General features: G+C 44.1%; 1 long non-coding RNA gene across 1 annotated transcript in view; it reads left to right on the top strand.

Moving 5' to 3' along the window:
• Positions 1-18,845, top strand: part of LOC103891414 (uncharacterized) — a 32,444-nt gene extending 13,599 nt beyond the window's left edge. The window contains exon 3 of the long non-coding RNA XR_655657.1: positions 16,147-18,845. This is a non-coding gene — a long non-coding RNA (uncharacterized LOC103891414). The remainder of the gene's footprint in view (positions 1-16,146) is intronic.
• Positions 18,846-19,860: the final 1,015 nt, after the last annotated feature.

The following is a 19,860-nucleotide window of genomic DNA, read 5'->3' as shown; positions in this document are numbered from 1 at the left end:
AAAATAATTGTCAATGTCTCGACAGTTGCTTGTTTGCAGTGCTATCTATTGACCATGAAAGGTGAGAATTACTGATGCTTTTTCTGCTGCCACCAGAAGGCCCATACCCAGTGTGCCCATAGTCATATTCTGCAGGTCCATAGCTGCCATGTTTCCAAACCTGACTTGATCCATGCCTTTGCCTTTCACTACTATGTGACTGAAAATGACTTGTTCTACTAGATCTGGAACCTGTCTGTGTGGATTGTCCATAATCAGAATGGTCATGTCTAGTGGTATCTCCTCCCTGTCCATGAGTAGTTTCCAGTCTCCCATGAACTGTGGATCCTGGCTGTCTTTGTTGAGATCCAGCTTGGCCATGAATGTGTCCTGAATGTGTGTGTGAGCCCCATGAGTGAACTTCACTGTCACTGGACTCACTATGGCCAGATCCCCTTCTTCCAGTTGTCCTGGACCCTCTCTGTGTGGATTGTCCATGACCATAGTGGGCATGTCTAGTGGTATCTCCTGTCTGTCCATGAGTAGTTCCCTGTCTCCCATGACCTGAGGATCCTGACTCTCCATGTCGAGATCCGGCTTGGCTGTGAGTGTGTCCTGAATGTGTGGGTGAGGCCTCTGAGTGCACTTCACTATCACTGGACTCGCTCTGACTAGATCTCTGTCTTCCAGTTGTCCTGGAACCTTTCTGTGTGGACTGTCCATGACCAGACTGGCCATGTCTAGTGGTGTCTCCTGTCTGTCCATGTATAGTTCCCTGTCTCCTGTGAATAGCAGATCCTGACTCTCCATGTTGAGATCTGGCTTGGCCATGAGTGTGTCCCGAATGTGTGCGTGAGACCCCTGAGTGCACTTCACTGTCACTGGACTCACTGTGGCCAGATCCTCTTCTTCCAGCTGTCCTTGACCCTCTCTTTGTGGACTGTCCATGACCAGAGTGAGCATGGCTAGTGGTATCTCCTGTCTGTCCATGAGTAGTTCCGTGTCTTTCACGAACTGAGGATCCTGACTCTCCATGTTGGGATCCGGCTTGGCCGTGAGTGTGTCCTGAATGTGTGTGTGAGACCCCTGAGTGCCCTTCACTGTCATTGGACTCACTGTGGCCAGATGCCCTTCTTCCAGTTGTCCTGGACCCTGTCTGTGTGGCTTGTCCATGACCAGAGTGGGCATGTCCAGTGGTATCTCCTGTCTGTCCATGAGTAGTGTGGTGTCTCTCGTGAACTGTGGATTCTGACTCTCCATGTTGAGATCCGGGTTGGCCGTGTGTGTGTCCTGAATGTGTGTGTGAGACCCCTGAGTGTACTTCACTGTCACTGTACTCACTGTGGCCAGATGCCCTTCTTCCAGTTGTCCTGGACTCTCTATGTGTGGATTGTCCATGACCAGAGTGGGCATGTCTAGTGGTATCTCCTGTCTGTCCATGTATAGTTCCCTGTCTCCCATGAACTGAGGATCCTGACTCTCCATGTTGAGATCCGGCTTGGCCGTGAGTGTGTCCTGAATGTGTGTGTGAGACTCCTGAGTACACTTCACTGTCACTGGACTCACTGTGGCCTGATCCCCTTCTTCCAGTTGTCCTAGACCCTCTCTGTGTGGACTGTCCATGACCAGAGTGGCCATGTCTAGTGGTATCTGCTGTTTGTCCATGAGTAGTTCCGTATCTCTCATGAACTGAGGATCCTGACTCTGGATAGTGAGATCCAGCTTGACCGTGAGTGTGTCCTGAATGTGTGTGTGAGACCCCTGAGTGCCCTTCACTGTCACTGTACTCACTTTGGCCAGATGCCCTTCTTCCAGTTGTCCTGGACCCTGTCTGTGTGGTTTGTCCATGACTAGGGTGGCCATGTTCAGTGGTATCTCCTGTCTGTCCATGAGTAGTTTGGTGTCTCTCGTGAACTGTGGATTCTGACTCTCCATGTTGAGATCCGGCTTGGCCGTGTGTGTGTCCTGAATGTGTGTGTGAGCCCCCTGAGTGCACTTCACTGTCACTGGACTCACTGTGGCCAGATCTCCTTCTTCCAGTTGTACTGGATCCTGACTGCGTGGACTGTCCATGACCAGATTGAGAATGTCCACTGGTATCTCCTGTCTGTCTATGAATAGTCCTGTGTCTCTCGTCAACGATGGATTCTGACTCTCCATGTTGAGATCCAGCTTGGCCGTGAGTGTGTCCTTGTGAGTGTGGTCTTTGTGAGAACCCTGAGTGCCCTTCACTGTCACTGTACTCACTGTGGCCAGATGCTCTTCTTCCAGTGGTCCTGGACCCTGTCTGTGTGGACTGTCCATGACGAGAGTGGGCATGTCTAGTGGTATCTCCTGTCTGTCCATGAGTAGTTCCGTGTCTTTCACGAACTGAGGATCCTGACTCTCCATGTTGAGATCCAGCTTGGCCATGAGTGTGTCCTGAATGTGTGTGTGAGACCCCTGAGTGCCCTTCACTGTCATTGGACTCACTGTGGCCAGATGCCCTTCTTCCAGTTGTCCTGGACCCTGTCTGTGTGGCTTGTCCATGACCAGAGTGGGCATGTCCAGTGGTATCCCCTGTCTGTCCATGAGTAGTGTGGTGTCTCTCGTGAACTGTGGATTCTGACTCTCCATGTTGAGATCCGGGTTGGCCGTGTGTGTGTCCTGAATGTGTGTGTGAGACCCCTGAGTGTACTTCACTGTCACTGTACTCACTGTGGCCAGATGCCCTTCTTCCAGTTGTCCTGGACTCTCTATGTGTGGACTGTCCATGACCAGAGTGGGCATGTCTAGTGGTATCTCCTGTCTGTCCATGTATAGTTCCCTGTCTCCCGTGAACTGAGGATCCTGACTCTCCATGTTGAGATCCGGCTTGGCCGTGAGTGTGTCCTGAATGTGTGTGTGAGACTCCTGAGTACACTTCACTGTCACTGGATTCACTGTGGCCTGATCCCCTTCTTCCAGTTGTCCTAGACCCTCTCTGTGTGGACTGTCCATGACCAGAGTGGCCATGTCTAGTGGTATCTGCTGTTTGTCCATGAGTAGTTCCGTGTCTCTCATGAACTGAGGATCCTGACTCTGGATAGTGAGATCCAGCTTGACCGTGAGTGTGTCCTGAATGTGTGTGTGAGTCCCCTGAGTGCCCTTCACTGTCACTGTACTCACTGTGGCCAGATGCCCTTCTTCCAGTTGTCCTGGACCCTGTCTGTGTGGTTTGTCCATGACTAGGGTGGCCATGTTCAGTGGTATCTCCTGTCTGTCCATGAGTAGTTTGGTGTCTCTCGTGAACTGTGGATTTTGACTCTCCATGTTGAGATCCGGCTTGGCCGTGTGTGTGTCCTGAATGTGTGTGTGAGCCGCCTGAGTGCACTTCACTGTCACTGGACTCACTGTGGCCAGATCTCCTTCTTCCAGTTGTACTGGATCCTGACTGCGTGGCCTGTCCATGACCAGATTGAGAATGTCCACTGGTATCTCCTGTCTGTCCATGAGTAGTCCTGTGTCTCTCGTCAACGATGGATTCTGACTCTCCATGTTGAGATCCAGCTTGGCCGTTAGTGTGTCCTCGTGAGTGTGGCCTTTGTGAGAACCCTGAGTGCCCTTCACTGTCACTGTACTCACTGTGGCCAGATGCTCTTCTTCCAGTGGTCCTGGACCCTGTCTGTGTGGACTGTCCATGACCAGAGTGGGCATGTCTAGTGGTATCTCCTGTCTGTCCATGTATAGTTCCATGTTTCTCATGAACTGAGGATCCTGACTCTCTATGTTGGGATCCGGCTTGGCCATGAGTGTGTCCTGAATGTGTGTGTGAGCCCCCTGAGTGCACTTTACTGTCACTGTACTCACTGTGGCCAGATGCCCTTCTTCCAGTTGTCCTGGACCCTCTCTGTGTGGCTTGTCTATGACCAGAGTGGGCATGTCCAGTGGTATCTGCTCTCTGTCCATGAGTAGTTTGGTGTCTCTCGTGAACTGTGGACTCTGACTCTCCATGTTCAGATCCGGCTTGGCCATGAGTGTGTTCTTGTGAGTGTGGTGTGTGTGAGCCCCCTGAGTGCACTTCACTGTCACTGGACTCACTGTGCCTAGATCTCTGTCTTCCTGTTGTCCTGGACCCTGTCTGTGTGACTTGTCCATGACCAGAGTGGCCATGTTCAGTGGTATCTCCTATCTCTCCATGAGTAGTGTGGTGTCTCTCGTGAACTGTGGATTCTGACTCTCCATGTTGAGATCCGGATTGGCCGTGTGTGTGTCCTGAATGTGTGTGTGAGACCCCTGAGTGTACTTCACTGTCACTGTACTCACTGTGGCCAGATGCCCTTCTTCCAGTTGTCCTGGACTCTCTATGTGTGGACTGTCCATGACCAGAGTGGGCATGTCTAGTGGTATCTCCTGTCTGTCCATGTATAGTTCCCTGTCTCCCGTGGACTGAGGATCCTGACTCTCCATGTTGAGATCCGGCTTGGCCGTGAGTGTGTCCTGAATGTGTGTGTGAGACTCCTGAGTACACTTCACTGTCACTGGACTCACTGTGGCCTGATCCCCTTCTTCCAGTTGTCCTAGACCCTCTCTGTGTGGACTGTCCATGACCAGAGTGGCCATGTCTAGTGGTATCTGCTGTTTGTCCATGAGTAGTTCCGTGTCTCTCATGAACTGAGGATCCTGACTCTGGATAGTGAGATCCAGCTTGACCGTGAGTGTGTCCTGAATGTGTGTGTGAGCCCCCTGAGTGCCCTTCACTGTCACTGTACTCACTGTGGCCAGATGCCCTTCTTCCAGTTGTCCTGGACCCTGTCTGTGTGGTTTGTCCATGACTAGGGTGGCCATGTTCAGTGGTATCTCCTGTCTGTCCATGAGTAGTTTGGTGTCTCTCGTGAACTGTGGATTTTGACTCTCCATGTTGAGATCCGGCTTGGCCGTGTGTGTGTCCTGAATGTGTGTGTGAGCCGCCTGAGTGCACTTCACTGTCACTGGACTCACTGTGGCCAGATCTCCTTCTTCCAGTTGTACTGGATCCTGACTGCGTGGCCTGTCCATGACCAGATTGAGAATGTCCACTGGTATCTCCTGTCTGTCCATGAGTAGTCCTGTGTCTCTCGTCAACGATGGATTCTGACTCTCCATGTTGAGATCCAGCTTGGCCGTGAGTGTGTCCTTGTGAGTGTGGTCTTTGTGAGAACCCTGAGTGCCCTTCACTGTCACTGTACTCACTGTGGCCAGATGCCCTTCTTCCAGTGGTCCTGGACCCTGTCTGTGTGGACTGTCCATGACTAGAGTGGGCATGTCTAGTGGTATCTCCTGTCTGTCCATGTATAGTTCCATGTCTCTCATCAACTGTGGATTCTGACTCTGCATGTTGAGATCCAGCTTGGCCATGAGTGTGTCCTGAATGTGTATGTGAGACTTCTGAGTACCCTTCACTGTCACTGTACTCACTGTGGCCAGATCCCCTTCTTCCAGTAGTCCTGGACCCTGTCTGTGTGGTTAGTCCATGATGATAGTGGGCATGTCTAGTGGTATCTCCTGTGTGTCCATGAGTAGTTCCATGTCTCTCATGAACTATGGATTCTGACTGTCCATGTTGAGGTCCAGCTTGACCATAAGTGTGTCCTGTATGTGTGTGTGAGACCCCTGAGTGCACTTCACTGTCACTGGACTCACTGTGGCTAGATCTCTGTCTTCCAGTTGTCCTGGACCCTCTCTGTGTTGACTGTCCATGACCAGAGTCGGAATGTCTAGTGGTGTCTCCTGTCTGTCCATGAGTAGTTCCGTGTCTCTCATGAACTGTGAATTCTGGCTCTCCATGTTGAGATCTGGCTTGGCCATAAGTGTGTTCTCGTGAGTGCGGTCTGTGTGAGCCCTCTGAGTGCACTTCAGTGTCAGTGGACCCACTGTGGCTAGTTCTCTGTCTTCCAGTTGTCCTGGACCCTGTCTGTGTGGTTTGTTCATGACCAGAGTGGGAATGTCTAGTGGTATCTCCTGTCTGTCCATGAGTAATTCTGTGTCTCTCATGAACTATGGATTCTGACTCTCCATGTTGAGATCCACCTTGGCTGTGAGTGTGTCCTGAATGTGTGTGTGAGCCCCCTGAGTGCACTTCACTGTCACTGGACTCACTGTGGCCAGATCCCCTTCTTCCAGTTGTACTGGACCCTCTCTGTGTGGATTTTCCATGATGATAGTGGGCATGTCTAGTGGTATCTCCTGTCTGTCCATGAGTAGTTCTGTGTCTCCCGTGAACTGTGGATCCTGACTCTCCATGTTGAGATCCGGCTTGGCCATGAATTTGTTCTTGTGATTGTGGTCTATGTGAGCCCCCTGAGTGCACTTCACTGTCACTGGACTCACTATGGCCAGATCCCCTTCTTCCAGTTGTCCTGGACCCTCTCTGTGTGGACTGTCCATGACCAGAGTGGCCATGTCCAGTGGCCGCTCCTGTCTGTCCATAAGTAGTTTCATGTCTCTCATGAACTGTGGATTCTGGCTCTCCATGTTGAGATCCAGCTTGGCTGTGAGTTTGTTCTTGTGAGTGTGGTCTATGTGAGACCCCTGAGTACACTTCACTGTCAGTGGCATCACTGTGGCTAAATATCTTTCTTCCAGATGTTCTGGAACCTGTCTGTGTAGACTGTCCATGACCAGAATGGCCATGTCTAGTGGTATCTCCTCTTTGTCCATGAGTAGTTCCTTGTCTTCTGCGAACTGTGGATCCTGACTTTGGGTAGTGAGATCCAGCTTGTGTGTGAATGTGTTCTGAATGTCTATGTGAGACCCTTGAGTGCACTTCACTGTCACTGTTCTCACTTTGGCTAGATCTTCGTCTTCTAGTTACCCTGGACCCTGTCTGTGTGGATTGTCCTTGACCAGACTGGCTATGTCTAGTGGTATTTATTATCTGACCATGAGTAGTTTCCTGTCTCCCATGAACTGTGGATCCTGACTCTACTTGTTGAGATTCACCCTCGCCCAAGCCAGTTGATTTACCTGAGCCTGAACCATATTGGCCAAATCCAGTGGACTGACCTGAGTCAGATATATGTTGTCCAGAACTACAGAAATTGTCTGAGCCAGACACATGCTGTCCAAAACCTGTGGTTGGACCTGAGCCAGACTCATGTTGGCCACAGCCAGATGATTGACTGGAGCCAGTACCATGTTGGCCATAGCTAGTCTGACCTGATCTGTACTCATGCTGTGCAAAGCCAGAGGATTTTCCTGTGCCTGACCCATGTTGTCCAAAGCCAGAAGACTGATCTGAGCCCAATCCATATTGGCCAAAGCCAGAGGACTGACCTGAGCCTGACCTGTGTTGTCCAAATCCAGATGTCTGTCCTGAATTTGACCCATGTTGAGCATAGCCAGATGATTGACTTGAGCCAGAACCATGTTGGCCATAGCTAGACTGATGTGATCTAGACTCATGTTGTCCAAAACCAGAGGATTGTCCTGAACCAGTCCCATGTTGTCCAAAGCCAGAGGACTGACCTGAGCTTGATCCATGTTGGCCAAAGCCAGAGGATTGACCTGAGCTTGACCTGTGTTGTCCAAAGCCAGTTGTCTGTCCTGAACTAGACCTATGTTGACCATAGCCAGATGACTGAATTGAGCCAGAACCATGTTGGCCATAACTAGACTGACTTGATCTAGACTCATGCTGTCCAAAGCCAGAGAATTGTCCTGAGCCTGATCCATGTTGGCCAAAGCTGGAAGACTGACCTGAGCTTAACTCGTGTTGTCCAAATCCAGATGTCTGTCCTGAACTTGACCCATGTTGACCACAGCCAGATGATTGACTTGAGCCAAAACCATGTTGGCCATAGCCAGAATGACCTGATCTAGACTCATGTTGTCCAAAACCAGAGGATTGTCCTGAGCCAGACACACGTTGTCCAAAGCCAGCGGACTGACCTGAGCCTGATCCATATCGGCCAAAGCCAGTGGATTGACTTGAGCCTGACCCATGTCCAAAGCCAGATGTCTGTCTAGACGCATGTTGGCCATAGCCAGATGACTGACTTGAACCAGAACTGTGTTGGCCATAGCTAGACTGACGTGATCTAGACTCATGTTGTCCAAAGCCAGAGGATTGTCCTGAGCCAGAGCCATGTTGTCCAAAGCCAGAGGACTGACCTGAGCCTGATCCATGTTGGCCAAAGCTGGAAGACTGACCTGAGCTTAACTCATGTTGTCCAAATCCAGATGTCTGTCCTGAACTCAACCCATGTTGACCACAGCCAGATGATTGACTTGAGCCAAAACCATGTTGGCCATAGCTAGAATGACCTGATCTAGACTCATGTTGTCCAAAACCAGAGGATTGTCCTGAGCCAGACGCATGTTGTCCAAAGCCAGAGGACTGACCTGAGCCTGATCCATATTGGCCAAAGCCAGTGGATTGACTTGAGCCTGGCCCATGTTGTCCAAAGCCAGATGTCTGTCTAGACCCATGTTGGCCATAGCCAGATGACTGACTTGAGCCAGAACTGTGTTGGCCATAGCTAGACTGACGTGATCTAGACTCATGTTGTCCAAAACCAGAGGATTGTCCTGAGACAGACCCATGCTGTCCAAAACCAGAAGATTGTCCTGAGACAGACCCATGCTGTCCAAAGCCAGAGGACTGACCTGAGCCTAATTCACATTGTCCAAAGCCAGAGGACTGACCTGAGCCAGACCCATGTTGTCCAAAGCCAGATGTCTTACCTGAGCTAGACCCATGCTGGTCATAGCCCAAGGATTGACTTGATGTAGACTCATGCTGGCCACAAGTTTGACCTGAGCCAGATACATGTTGTTCGAACCCAGAAGACTGACTCAAGCCTGTTCCACGTTGTTCAAAGCTAGTAGACTGACCTGAACCAGACCCATATTGACCACATTTGGAAAATTCATTTGAACTAGAAGAGTTTGAAAAGTGGCCACAAGAACCATATTCATGTTGACCATTACTACAAGACTGGCTACCTCCAGACCCATATTGTCCACAACAAGAGGACTGACTTGAGCCTGTTCTCCATTGTCCTCCACAGTTCTGTGGTTGACCATTTTCTCTAGCTCCATATCCTGTCTGACTATAGGACTCACTGCAGGAGTTAGACTCAGGTTGACCACATCCAGAGGGCTGACCTCCTGAGACACAGCCATGGCCTTGTCCTCCATTAATTCCTGACTGACAGCCTGACTGATTATAGCTAAATTGATTTCCTTGCCCTCCAAATCTATGTGACTGACAAGAACTTGAAGCATTTTGTGACCTTCCACACCCACTTGAATTGCTATAACCACATGCATGACTTCGCCTCCCACTATCTCCTGAACCTGAGCAGCTAGACCCAAGCTTTTGTCCTCTAATTCTTGACTGAGTAGAGTTTGATTCATGCCCACTAGTCTCCAATCCACATGACAGACCACCATGACCTTTCCTTTCCCAACTCTTTGATCCAGATCCAGATTCATACTCTTCCCCAGATTCCCTAGAAGGGCTAATGTGTGACTTGTTTATTCTTTCTCTCAGTTCTCCAGAGCTGAAACCATGTCTCTCTTTGCCACTACTCCATGAGTGACCAGAGCTGGACCTGTGGTATCTTTTCTGAGATCCCTCTTTGTTCCCAGAGCTGGATAAATTACCTTGTCTTCCTAGCCTCCTGGAGTTGGACCCATGTCTACGTTTCACAGTTCCCCTTGAGTGCCCAGAACTATATCCATGCTCCTCTCCCTCACTCCAACTTGAATGTCTGTAACCTGATTTATATCCTGGTGTATCCTCTTCATTCTCTTCTGTTTCGCTTTCTTCTTCTTGGTGTCGGTGACCACGCCTATGCTTCTTTGACCCTGAAGCTTTGCAGTATTCTTTGCTGAGGACCTTGTTGCAGGCCATAGTCAGCTTGAATATCATCAAAAGAAACTCAGTAAAGTCCAATCTTCTGTCATGATCTCGATCCAGCATATGCATGATGACATCCACTGTGTCTGGATCATCTGGGTTCTGTATATGAGTGACACACCAGAGGAGACCTGGTCAGCCTAACTTGCATACTCAACCAACACATTCAAATAGTGCTGTGAAATTATGGATGTTTGACATGATGTAGTTTTAGTCCAATAAAGGATTACTTTAGGTTAATAGAACCCAGTAAATGTTAAGGGTTAATAGAAAATAAAGACTACTGGGATCCTCAGAAGAAGACACTTCAAGGATTTAAGCTAAAGGATTAAGTGCCTAGGTAAGGCCTACAGGAAGGAGTGGAATAAACTAAGTTCAGTAACTGGTATTTCTAAGTTTTACATAAATTGTAACCATTACATGTTAATATATTCCATGTTGGAATTTATCATCTATTATTTTGAGGTTAATAACTGAGTCTTTTTTTTTTTTTGAGATAGAGTCTCGCTCTGTAGCCCAGGCTGGAGTGCAGTGGCGCGATCTCTGCTCACTGCAAGCTCCGCCTCCCAGGTTCACGCCATTCTCCTGCCTCAGCCTCCCGAGCAGCTGGGACTACAGGGGCGTGCAACCACGCCCCTGTATTTTATTTTTGATTCTTAATCATGGCTATTTTGTCAACTCCCCATGTAGATGATTTCCCTTTCTATACTTTTTTTTCCATTTGATAAGATAATTTATTAATTCGTGTCCTAGCATAAATTTATTTTCTGCTTTTTCTAAGGAAAAGCCTGGGTGTATGAGAAAGTCTGAGAGTTTATAAGGTAGGAGTGCATAGGTGGAAAAGTGAGGACGAAACATTCACTTTCTTTAAAATATATGCTGCTTTAACAGACTTTCTGGCATCCCCAAAATACCGCTCATAGAGTTTGCTTAGAGTTCACTGCGGCTGTGCACTTTTTAGCCGATCTGGGTCATACAACAGAGCATGTACAGGACTCCAGCAGCCTTCAGTTCTGGCACATGGCTCTCACCTTCAGAATTGGATGAAACTCTTTCTCCAGAAGTTCCTTTAGTTCATCCTTGCTCAGTGTGCCACACTCCCCATCTTGCTTGGTGTATTTGTAGAAAACATCAATTACGGTGACGACACTTCTCAAGAGGTCGGTCATCTTTTTGCAAGTTTAAGTGAACCTGGACACAGAAAAACAAAGAACCCTATTATTCATATTCTCCCCTTTTAATTTATCAGCAATTTTCGTTTTAATAATAACCAGCATGATTTTTTAAACCTCTTGTTTCTTTTAAATCTCAAAACGTAAGAATGGGCCAGGGATGATACAACACTGTTGAACACAATGAAAATTAACTTTGTTAACTTTGAGTTACTTTTCTATGATCAAGTCTTGGCATGTTACTGGTTCAACTGAGAATAGACCTCAGGTCTCTGTATTTCCTGTCATGGGTAAGTGTAGTCTCTACATAGTATCTCTACACTTTGAGTGTGTTGGCATTCTGGGTGTTGTTCTAAGGCTTCCAAAGTTTCCAGAACCAGCCAGACACCATTGCCTCAATCTCTCTTTCTAGTTTCACTGCTTTTCTTGAGTCAAAAGTGACAGACCTTCCACCATGCACATCTGTTTATCCTCTGGGCACCAGAAGCTAAACTGGACCCTTAAGGCCTTCAGCAAATTAAAAATGGGCAAAGGGGCTCAAAATAGCTTGGTGTTTCATAGGCATGAGACAGTAGAGCTCAGTAGAGCTTAGGAACTCTCTTAATATCAAACTCTTGACCAAACACCGTTCTCTTTAATTAATCAAGAAGAAGAGCTCAGCAATGCAGGCAGCAGTTTAACTAGTGGCTAATTAGATCTTGGAGCTCTGGGAACCAACACTGAATAAGGAAGGGACTCTGCAGCTAGGAGACCCAGCTGCCTCCCAGTTTGAGCTGGACAGCCCAGAAGAGAGGGCATGGAAAAAGACTGGGAACAGACTGTGGATTGGCCTAGAGGAAGGTGAACTTTTACTTGCATTATTCTTCTCCATAAAAATGAACTTATTACAAAAAGGCCCCAGAATAAACTAAACTAACCAAACAAATAAGCAAACAAAAAGAAAAGAAAATGAAAGAAAGAAACAAAAAAGAAAAGAAAGGCAAAATATACATGAACTCTGCCTTAGCTTATATCCCTAGACTTCTACTATGGACAACACCAAATATTCATAAATGTAGCTGGATGAATTTTCTCTCACCTGGTTCACCAAAGGAACAAGTAGGATAAAGCCTGATGCAGCTTGCAGGGTGATGATGGATTGGGATAATGACCCTTATATAGCTTATAGTGATTATAGTGAATGAGGTGATTCATTTTCCATCAAACCTAACTCCACCCCTACATATTTACCTTCCTCCTTCACATTGTTATCTACAGATGATTGCAGAAAGGCTAGTACCAGCCCCACCTTCCAGTATGAGGACATGGTTGCAAGATACCATTTTTTCAGGGTCATATACATGTGAAAAGCACAGACTTTGTTTTAGAGGACTCACGTTATACATTTCTCTTATCTAGTACCCACAGAAAGTAGCAGAGTGTAAGATACTTGGAAGGTGCACAATAAATGTTTATTTAATTGAAAACGAACCTGAGCCACTAGGTTCACCTAATTCATGTCTTTTTTGTAATAATAAAAAATGACATTTATTGAGAATTTACTATGTGCTAAACACTTTAAACAAACCATCTCAATCTTTAAAAAATCTGCACTTTTAATTATGGGTACATAGTTGTATATAATTGTTGGGTACATGTGATGTTTTGATATGGGCATACAATGTGTAATGATCAAATTAGAGTAATTGGGGTATCCAGCACCTCAAGCATTTCTTTGTAGTAGGAACATTCTAATTCTACTATTTTAGTTATTTAAAAATATACAATAAATAGTTAACTGTAGTTACCATATTATGTTACCAAATACTAGATCTTATCACCTCATTTAATCTTCACAACCTTCATATGAGATATGTATTTATTATCCCATTTTACAGAGACAGGATCTGGAAGCATAAGGGTCTTCTCCAAGATCATAGTTAGTAGGCAGAGAAACCAGAATTTGAACCTGTATCTACCTTACTGCAATTGCTCTTTACCATTATACTAGCTTACCTCTGTGTATTTATCATATATAACTATCATGCAAAAATTATGCACCATTTTAGGCGTGTAAGGCCCACTCAAACACAAATAATATAAAAAAAGTAACACAGAGAGTGCTGTTAGGAAGAGAGGAAACATTCTCTGACCTTGTGAAGGCTCATTTCTAGGCTAGAAAAGTGTAACTGGCTGTATATAAAAATAATGTTTTCAGATGTGTTCAGGTTGAATTTAGAGTGGGCTTTTTTCCAGCACTCTACTATTCACTGGTAGTCTGGCATGTTTAGGGCCTGGACCCTTGGGGAAATGTTCGCTTATGTACAGAAAGTATATAAAATATACTTGAGGGTAACAAAAATAATCAGAGAGCTGTAAGTCTTAAGCATGGAGAGCCAATTCGGCTGTATTTTGCTGCCAGGTGATAATGGTGATGATGAGGAGGATAGCAGCTACCATTAAGTGCTAAGTGCTTACTATTTTCTATACATGGTAGGTTTACATGCTTATCTATTTATTCCTCAAAATAACCCCATTTTATAGATAAGGTAATAAAAGCATAGAGTAATGTAAACATTTGTTACAAATCGCAGCTAGTTAGTAGCAGCACTAGAACAGATACCCATGTTATCCGATGCTAAAGCCTAGCACTTAACCATATATATTCTACATATATGGAGTCAATAAACTCCTATCTGGGCATTCCTTTGGGCCAGTCATCACATCTTATTCATTCCACCATCTGGGCAGCACCTAGAGCTTGGTAAACACTAAGAATGAGTGTCTGTTCACAAAATGTTAATGAATAGGCCCTTGAAATATGTAAATTGCTCACATAGCCAAGGAATCCTAGACCAAAACAACCACACAGAAAGTTATGTTCGCCGTTTGATACTACGGTAATTTTCAATCATATGCATCTTTTGGAAGTGCATTTTTGTTAAGATGACTGCTGTGTCAGAAAGACTTTCAGGCCCCAGACTCCATACTGAGACAGAATTTTAAAGCATTTTTCACTGTCACTCCAGCATTATAGTTGAGAACTCTGAAACTCCTCCATAGTTCAGAACTCCATTATTCAGTCTTTTGTATTCTTTGCATTTAGGTCTCTCTTCCTCTTCTTACTTGCTTAGCATAATGGAAAAAATTATAATCAGAAAGACCTAAGTTCTAATCTCAGTTTTGCCTCTTACTGCGTTTCTTGTACAATTATCTAATCTTCTCAGCCTCAGTCTCCCAAATTATAGAATGGGGACAATAACACTTACCTAACAGGTGGCAATTACTTAACATATGAAATTGCTTAGTACCTGCCTGGCATATAATACATTCTTAGTACACTATATAATTACCGCAAACTTATTTTGATAAATATTTCATACAGTCTATCACAGCATTTTACACAAAGAAAGTACTTGATAATGTTTGATAAAAATGAGTTAGAAGCCACTTACTTGTGGCTTTTAAAGGTAGAAATACTACGTCTCTGTCAAAAGCATTGCCTAGAAGGTACGTCATGGTTCTGAAAATAAACCACTTTTTTGGGATATAATTCACATATCATAAATGTCAACTTTTAATCTGTTTTCGGTTTGCCCCCAGAATACTGTGCTGGCAGTGAGCTGCACTTTTTTTCCCTAACTGGGAAATGGGTTAAAGTATACAGTTCATTGTGTGTGTGTGTGCGTGTGTGTGTGTGTGTACAGAGTATGTGCAATTGAGTTATTGTTCTTATGATGTCTGTGTCCTTAAGTGAGCTTCCTCACTTCTCAATGTCTTAGTTTTCCCTCTGTAATAATCATAGTTGTTATTAGTGTCAGGGTCCAAGTGGACAGATAGCAGGTCGTTTCAGCTGCAATTTTGGAGAACAATTATTGTCCCCATTTCACAGAAGCGTATGCACTCTTTGGAAAGAAATCCAAGTGCTAGGTTTAAGAATTGAGTTGATACCTGCAGAAACTTTTGCCCTCCTGGGTTCTGAAAGATTATTTAGTTCAACAAAGCAGAGGCCTGAAGTCCAGAGGTAGGGCACAGTCAGTTACACCATTTCTCTGTGTCTGGGCCTCCTTCCTGCCTTGTTCTACTCATCTCATCACCTTCTGCTCATTCCATGTCTACATTGCTCAGGCTCTAGGCACTACCAGACTCTTTGATTTTAGGCCCATTTGGTGAAGCTTATGCACTGTTGGCCACTGGATTCTTGAAGAGGAAGCTATACCTTAGAATGTTAAAAGTAACTTTAATTGGACCTGTGAAAATTCCAGATTTTGGCTTTTCCACTGCATGCCAGATGAGTTTTGTTTCTATATCTCATCCTTTTTTTAAATTTTAATTTTATTTTTTAAAATTTTTAATTAATTAATTAATTAATTTATTTATTTATTTTGAGGCAGCCTCTCACTTTGTCACCCAGGCTGGAGTGCAGTGGTGTGATCATGACTCAACACAGCCTCGATTTCCCAGGCTCAAGTGATCCTTCTGCCTCAGCCTCCCAAGTAGGTAGGACTATAGATACGTGCCACCATGCGTGCTAATTTTTTTTTCATCCTATTTAAGGTGGTGGAGGTTCTCCAAGTTAAAATAGCCTGTTTTACTTCCTGTCATGTTCAAATTAAGAACTTGCCTTAGGGCCCAAGTGGGTCTTTGTCTATCATAAGAACCAAACATTTTCTCTATGTTGTAACTATTTGGAACTCCTATTTGGGGGGTTTTCAATGAACTCAACTTAGAACTGATACCTGAGAATTGATTCAGGGACACTGATGTGTATTAAATGTCTGTTTTCTGTAAGAGCAGTTTAGGGAGATGTTCTTGGCTTGTAGTATGATGTGGTAGAAGAAACATTGACTTTGCAGTAAGACAGATAGATTAATTTGTATTATAGCTCCAACATACACTACCTGTAATATCTTGGGAACATTTCTAAGTCTGTCTCTGTTTTCACACTGTGAAACAGGGACAATTACAGACATCTTAGAATTCGGTAACATTAGGATAATGCTTAGCACATAATAAGACTTTAATATATTTTCCTTTCTTTTGTTCATACTGTCAAGTTTAATCTGACTTAGAAAATTATCAATAAATTTTGGGCATGATGGTTCATGGAGATGATTCTTAACTCCATTCCCTCCTTGTGGTCTCTCTTCTTAGGTGAAATTGAAGGCCAGCTTTTGGAACTCAGCCTTCAAAAGAACTTAAAATTTCCATTATGTAGAGTCCTTGAGGAAACTGGATCCACTAGCTACACTGGCTGAGAATGCCCTCACCCCAGGATTTCATTTTTATTTGACCACATCATTGTTGGTATCTTAAGATCAATGTACTGGAGCAGTGAGGTCTCACAAAGAGGATAACTGTTGACACACCCAGGCTTTCAGAATGCACTGTGGGGCTTTAGTGACTTGTCCAGGTTCAGCTGAAATGTGTCATCTGGGACCTACTAATGTTTGTTGAACTTTACTGGATTTCAGAAGCTGGGTCTCAGAAGCTCAGATGTTCCTTGGAGCTACGATATCAACAGCCTGTGATGACGGAGAGAAGGTTGCTCCATGATGGATTTGGAAACTTACTGGCTAGCTAAACCTGACTGAATGGGAAGGAATGTGGATAGCTTTGGAACTCTAGTTTCACTAGATGAGCTGGAATTTGTATTTTGACAAATTGCACGTTATGATTATTAAGTAATGCAACTGATTTTTTTTCCCTTAAAACAAACAATCTAGAATCTGTGTAATCAAAATAATTTCTCTAAAAGGCTGCAAGTATATGCTTAAAATTTTGGGGCATTCAGAGCATTTGGAACATTACATTCTTTTGAATGTCAATTGGTAGATGAAAATACCAGCTTTTAAGTCATACATTTGATTTTTTGAAACATTAATATGCATTTAGAGTTTGTAAGTCAAGTGAGTAATTGATAAGGCAAAAAAAGGGGGAGTTCATTGTTGAGTATGAATTTAAAGTAACCAGACTTCCTTTTTTCCAGTGGCTCTCAGTAATTTACTTCAGCAGGCATTTTTTTTTTTTGAGGATGTTCTATGATATGATGACCCTTCTTGTAGGAATGTGCTTCCAGTGGTGAGGCAGTCTGAGAATGTGGGAAGCAGTATAATGAAGCCAGACCAAGATTGAAGCTTGGCGTGGGATTTGAGCATGAGGAAAACTGTTGAAGGGTTATGTATACATCTCACACACACACACACACACACACACACACACACACACTCTCTCTCTCTCTCTTCCGTACTCCCACAACAATGTATAGTATTTACTATACCTGGTGACAGATAATTACTATACATTGTCGAAGATCTATAACATGGAATGCCTAGTGCTAAGTGCAGTGTCCTTAGTGAAATTATATTGGTTTGGAATTATTTATGAGTTTGGGATTATTTGTCACTACGCTTAAATGATCGCGACACTCACCTATTTGAAAAGATATTGAGGATTTGCCATTTGATATTGACCAGGGTGTATTGTGCACAAATATTGTGAATATACATCTCTCTGTCCTTAAATCACTGTAAGTTTTAACTGGAATAGATTTGCTCCACAATACTCAGTAGGGCTGATATTTCATGCCTCATGGATGAGAAAAGAATTGGCAAAAATTATATCTCGGGCTGCCTCACACATCTTTTAACAGGATAAGGGAAAAATAAATATAAGACCTATGAGTTATGGCATCAGGCTTGAACTTTAATTTATGAATTAAACCAAAAATATTATTGATTATTGCAATTATCTATGTTAATTTCATTTGTTCTCCTTTTAAAAATTATGTTTATTTTACCTATTGTGAATAAAGTCACTCCTCCCATGTGCTTATTTCTTGACTCTGGCACTAATTATTCTTCATTGCCTGGATTTCCTGGGACTGCTCAGTTTAAGTAACTCCTGAACATTGAACTCTGAGAGGAAAGACAGTAAAGTGGAATCTGTGGAAAAACACATCTGCAAATGTCTCATTTTTTTCTTCAGGGGTAAGTTTTCTTCCTTGGAGACTCTTGTCTTGAAAAAGTGATGCTAGATCACCATTTAGCAAGATAATTACAAAAGGCAAATAGAGTATTTTACATAGCTGTTATAGGGTGACTAAGAACTCAGGGAATGACTGTGTTCTGTAATCCACTTGCCCCACTCAATACCCCGAGTTTTATACAAGCCAAAGATGCTTGGAGCAGAATATGCTACCTGAGGCTCCAGGGCCTTGGCCTAGGGAAACTAATACTTAGCCTTTTAAGTGGTCATTGATGACATCCCACTCCTTTCTGAGATGGGTATGGTTTGAAAGGCAGGTACATTCATGGAGAGCAGGGCTTGGGATCTTTGCTGCAAGCGGAGGAACTATTAGCCTAGACTTTTCTAAGAGGGACTTTCTCATACCTGTTTCCTAGATCTGGTCCACATAGAAGAAATCAGGGAACACACAGGGCAGGACTCTTAAAGGAGTATGTTTCTTGGCTTTTTCCTAAAAACTAAAACAAAAACATTCATAGCAAAGCAGTTTAGCCCAGTGACTAAGAGTATAGACATTGGAATCTGACAGATCTCGGTTGGAATACTGCTTCAGCCATTTACTAATTATGTAACTTCACATCTCTGAGAATGGGGGAAATTTTATTTGCAGGGTTGTTACAAAGCTTAAAAGAGTTAAGTTAAGTGCCTGGAACAGAACAGCCATTCAATAAATGGTAGAAATTTTTGTTTTTACACAAATTTTTAAAAAGTAATATTTTTGCATTTGTTAGAAAGACTATATTTTCTGTTTAGTGAATAACATCATCATCATAAAAATCACTGTTACAAGTTTTGTTTTGAGAATTAAAATCATATATTAATCCCAATCACATTGTGTTGGGATTAATCAACATCTCTGGGCATCTAATACTGTAAAAACGTGGCCTGTGATTGGTCTGCTTGGAAGTGGATCTTGGTTCTGGCTCAGTTGGCTAGTGGGCTACATTGATTAAAGATGATTACAATGCCAATAATCTTGATATTGTTTATGATGCTAATGATAATGATGCAAACTCTGCCTATGATGAAGATAGAATCCTCAGATCACACCCACTTACTTTTAGGGCAGCAGGTCAAAGCATAGGCCCTGAATTTGCCTGTGGGATACATAGATTCTCTCTTTCTTTCTAGTCCACTTAGTCTATGACTGATTCTCTGGGAGCAGGGGATTTATAGTATATTTATCCGGTTCTGCAATCAATAATCTTATTTGCTCTGGTTGCACTCTAGCCCCTGTAAGCCTCTTCTTGGTTGTCTGTGGTTCTTAGTCACTTGATCCTCACTAGGAAGACTTACTTGTTTCAGATCTTAAATCTATGGAATCTTTTGGAGTTTTATAGATAGAATAAATTTTCTGTTCCTTCTCTTTTATAAGTAGCCAGATTCCTGGTAGTTTTTAATGGATTATAGATCTCCTGACTTCTCTACTTCCTGGCTCTTGCCTTCCTATCCTATAGAATTCCAACAGGGAGTAATAAATGGTTCAGCTTGGTCTAAGTAGCAGGGAGACATTTGTTGACTGAAGGTCTTCTGTGAGTGTATATTCTGCAGCTTTAAAGCCTTCCTCTGCCTAAATGTAAAACTGACATAGTAATTTCAGTTGCTTCTTTCTCCAGCCAGCTTCTCAAGGCTACTAGAAGCTGCAGTTCAGCTAAAGCAAAGCCCAACCAAATTAGGTCTTTGTGTAAAGCCAGAGGCAAGTTGAGGCGGGTACATACCAGCCAAGTTTAGAACTTGCTTGCTGTAGGACTGGTTCCCTCACCTATTAGTTCCACAACCCAGCAATCTGGAGTCTAGGCTGAGCCGCTTGTCAAATGGGGTTCTGAGTCATAAGGCAGGCTG

The sequence above is a fragment of the Pongo abelii genome, chromosome 1 (assembly GCF_028885655.2).
Source record: "Pongo abelii isolate AG06213 chromosome 1, NHGRI_mPonAbe1-v2.0_pri, whole genome shotgun sequence".
Classification (NCBI taxonomy): domain Eukaryota; kingdom Metazoa; phylum Chordata; class Mammalia; order Primates; family Hominidae; genus Pongo; species Pongo abelii.
Note: the sequence above shows the minus strand (reverse complement) of the source record. Positions and strands in the feature narration are given on the sequence as shown.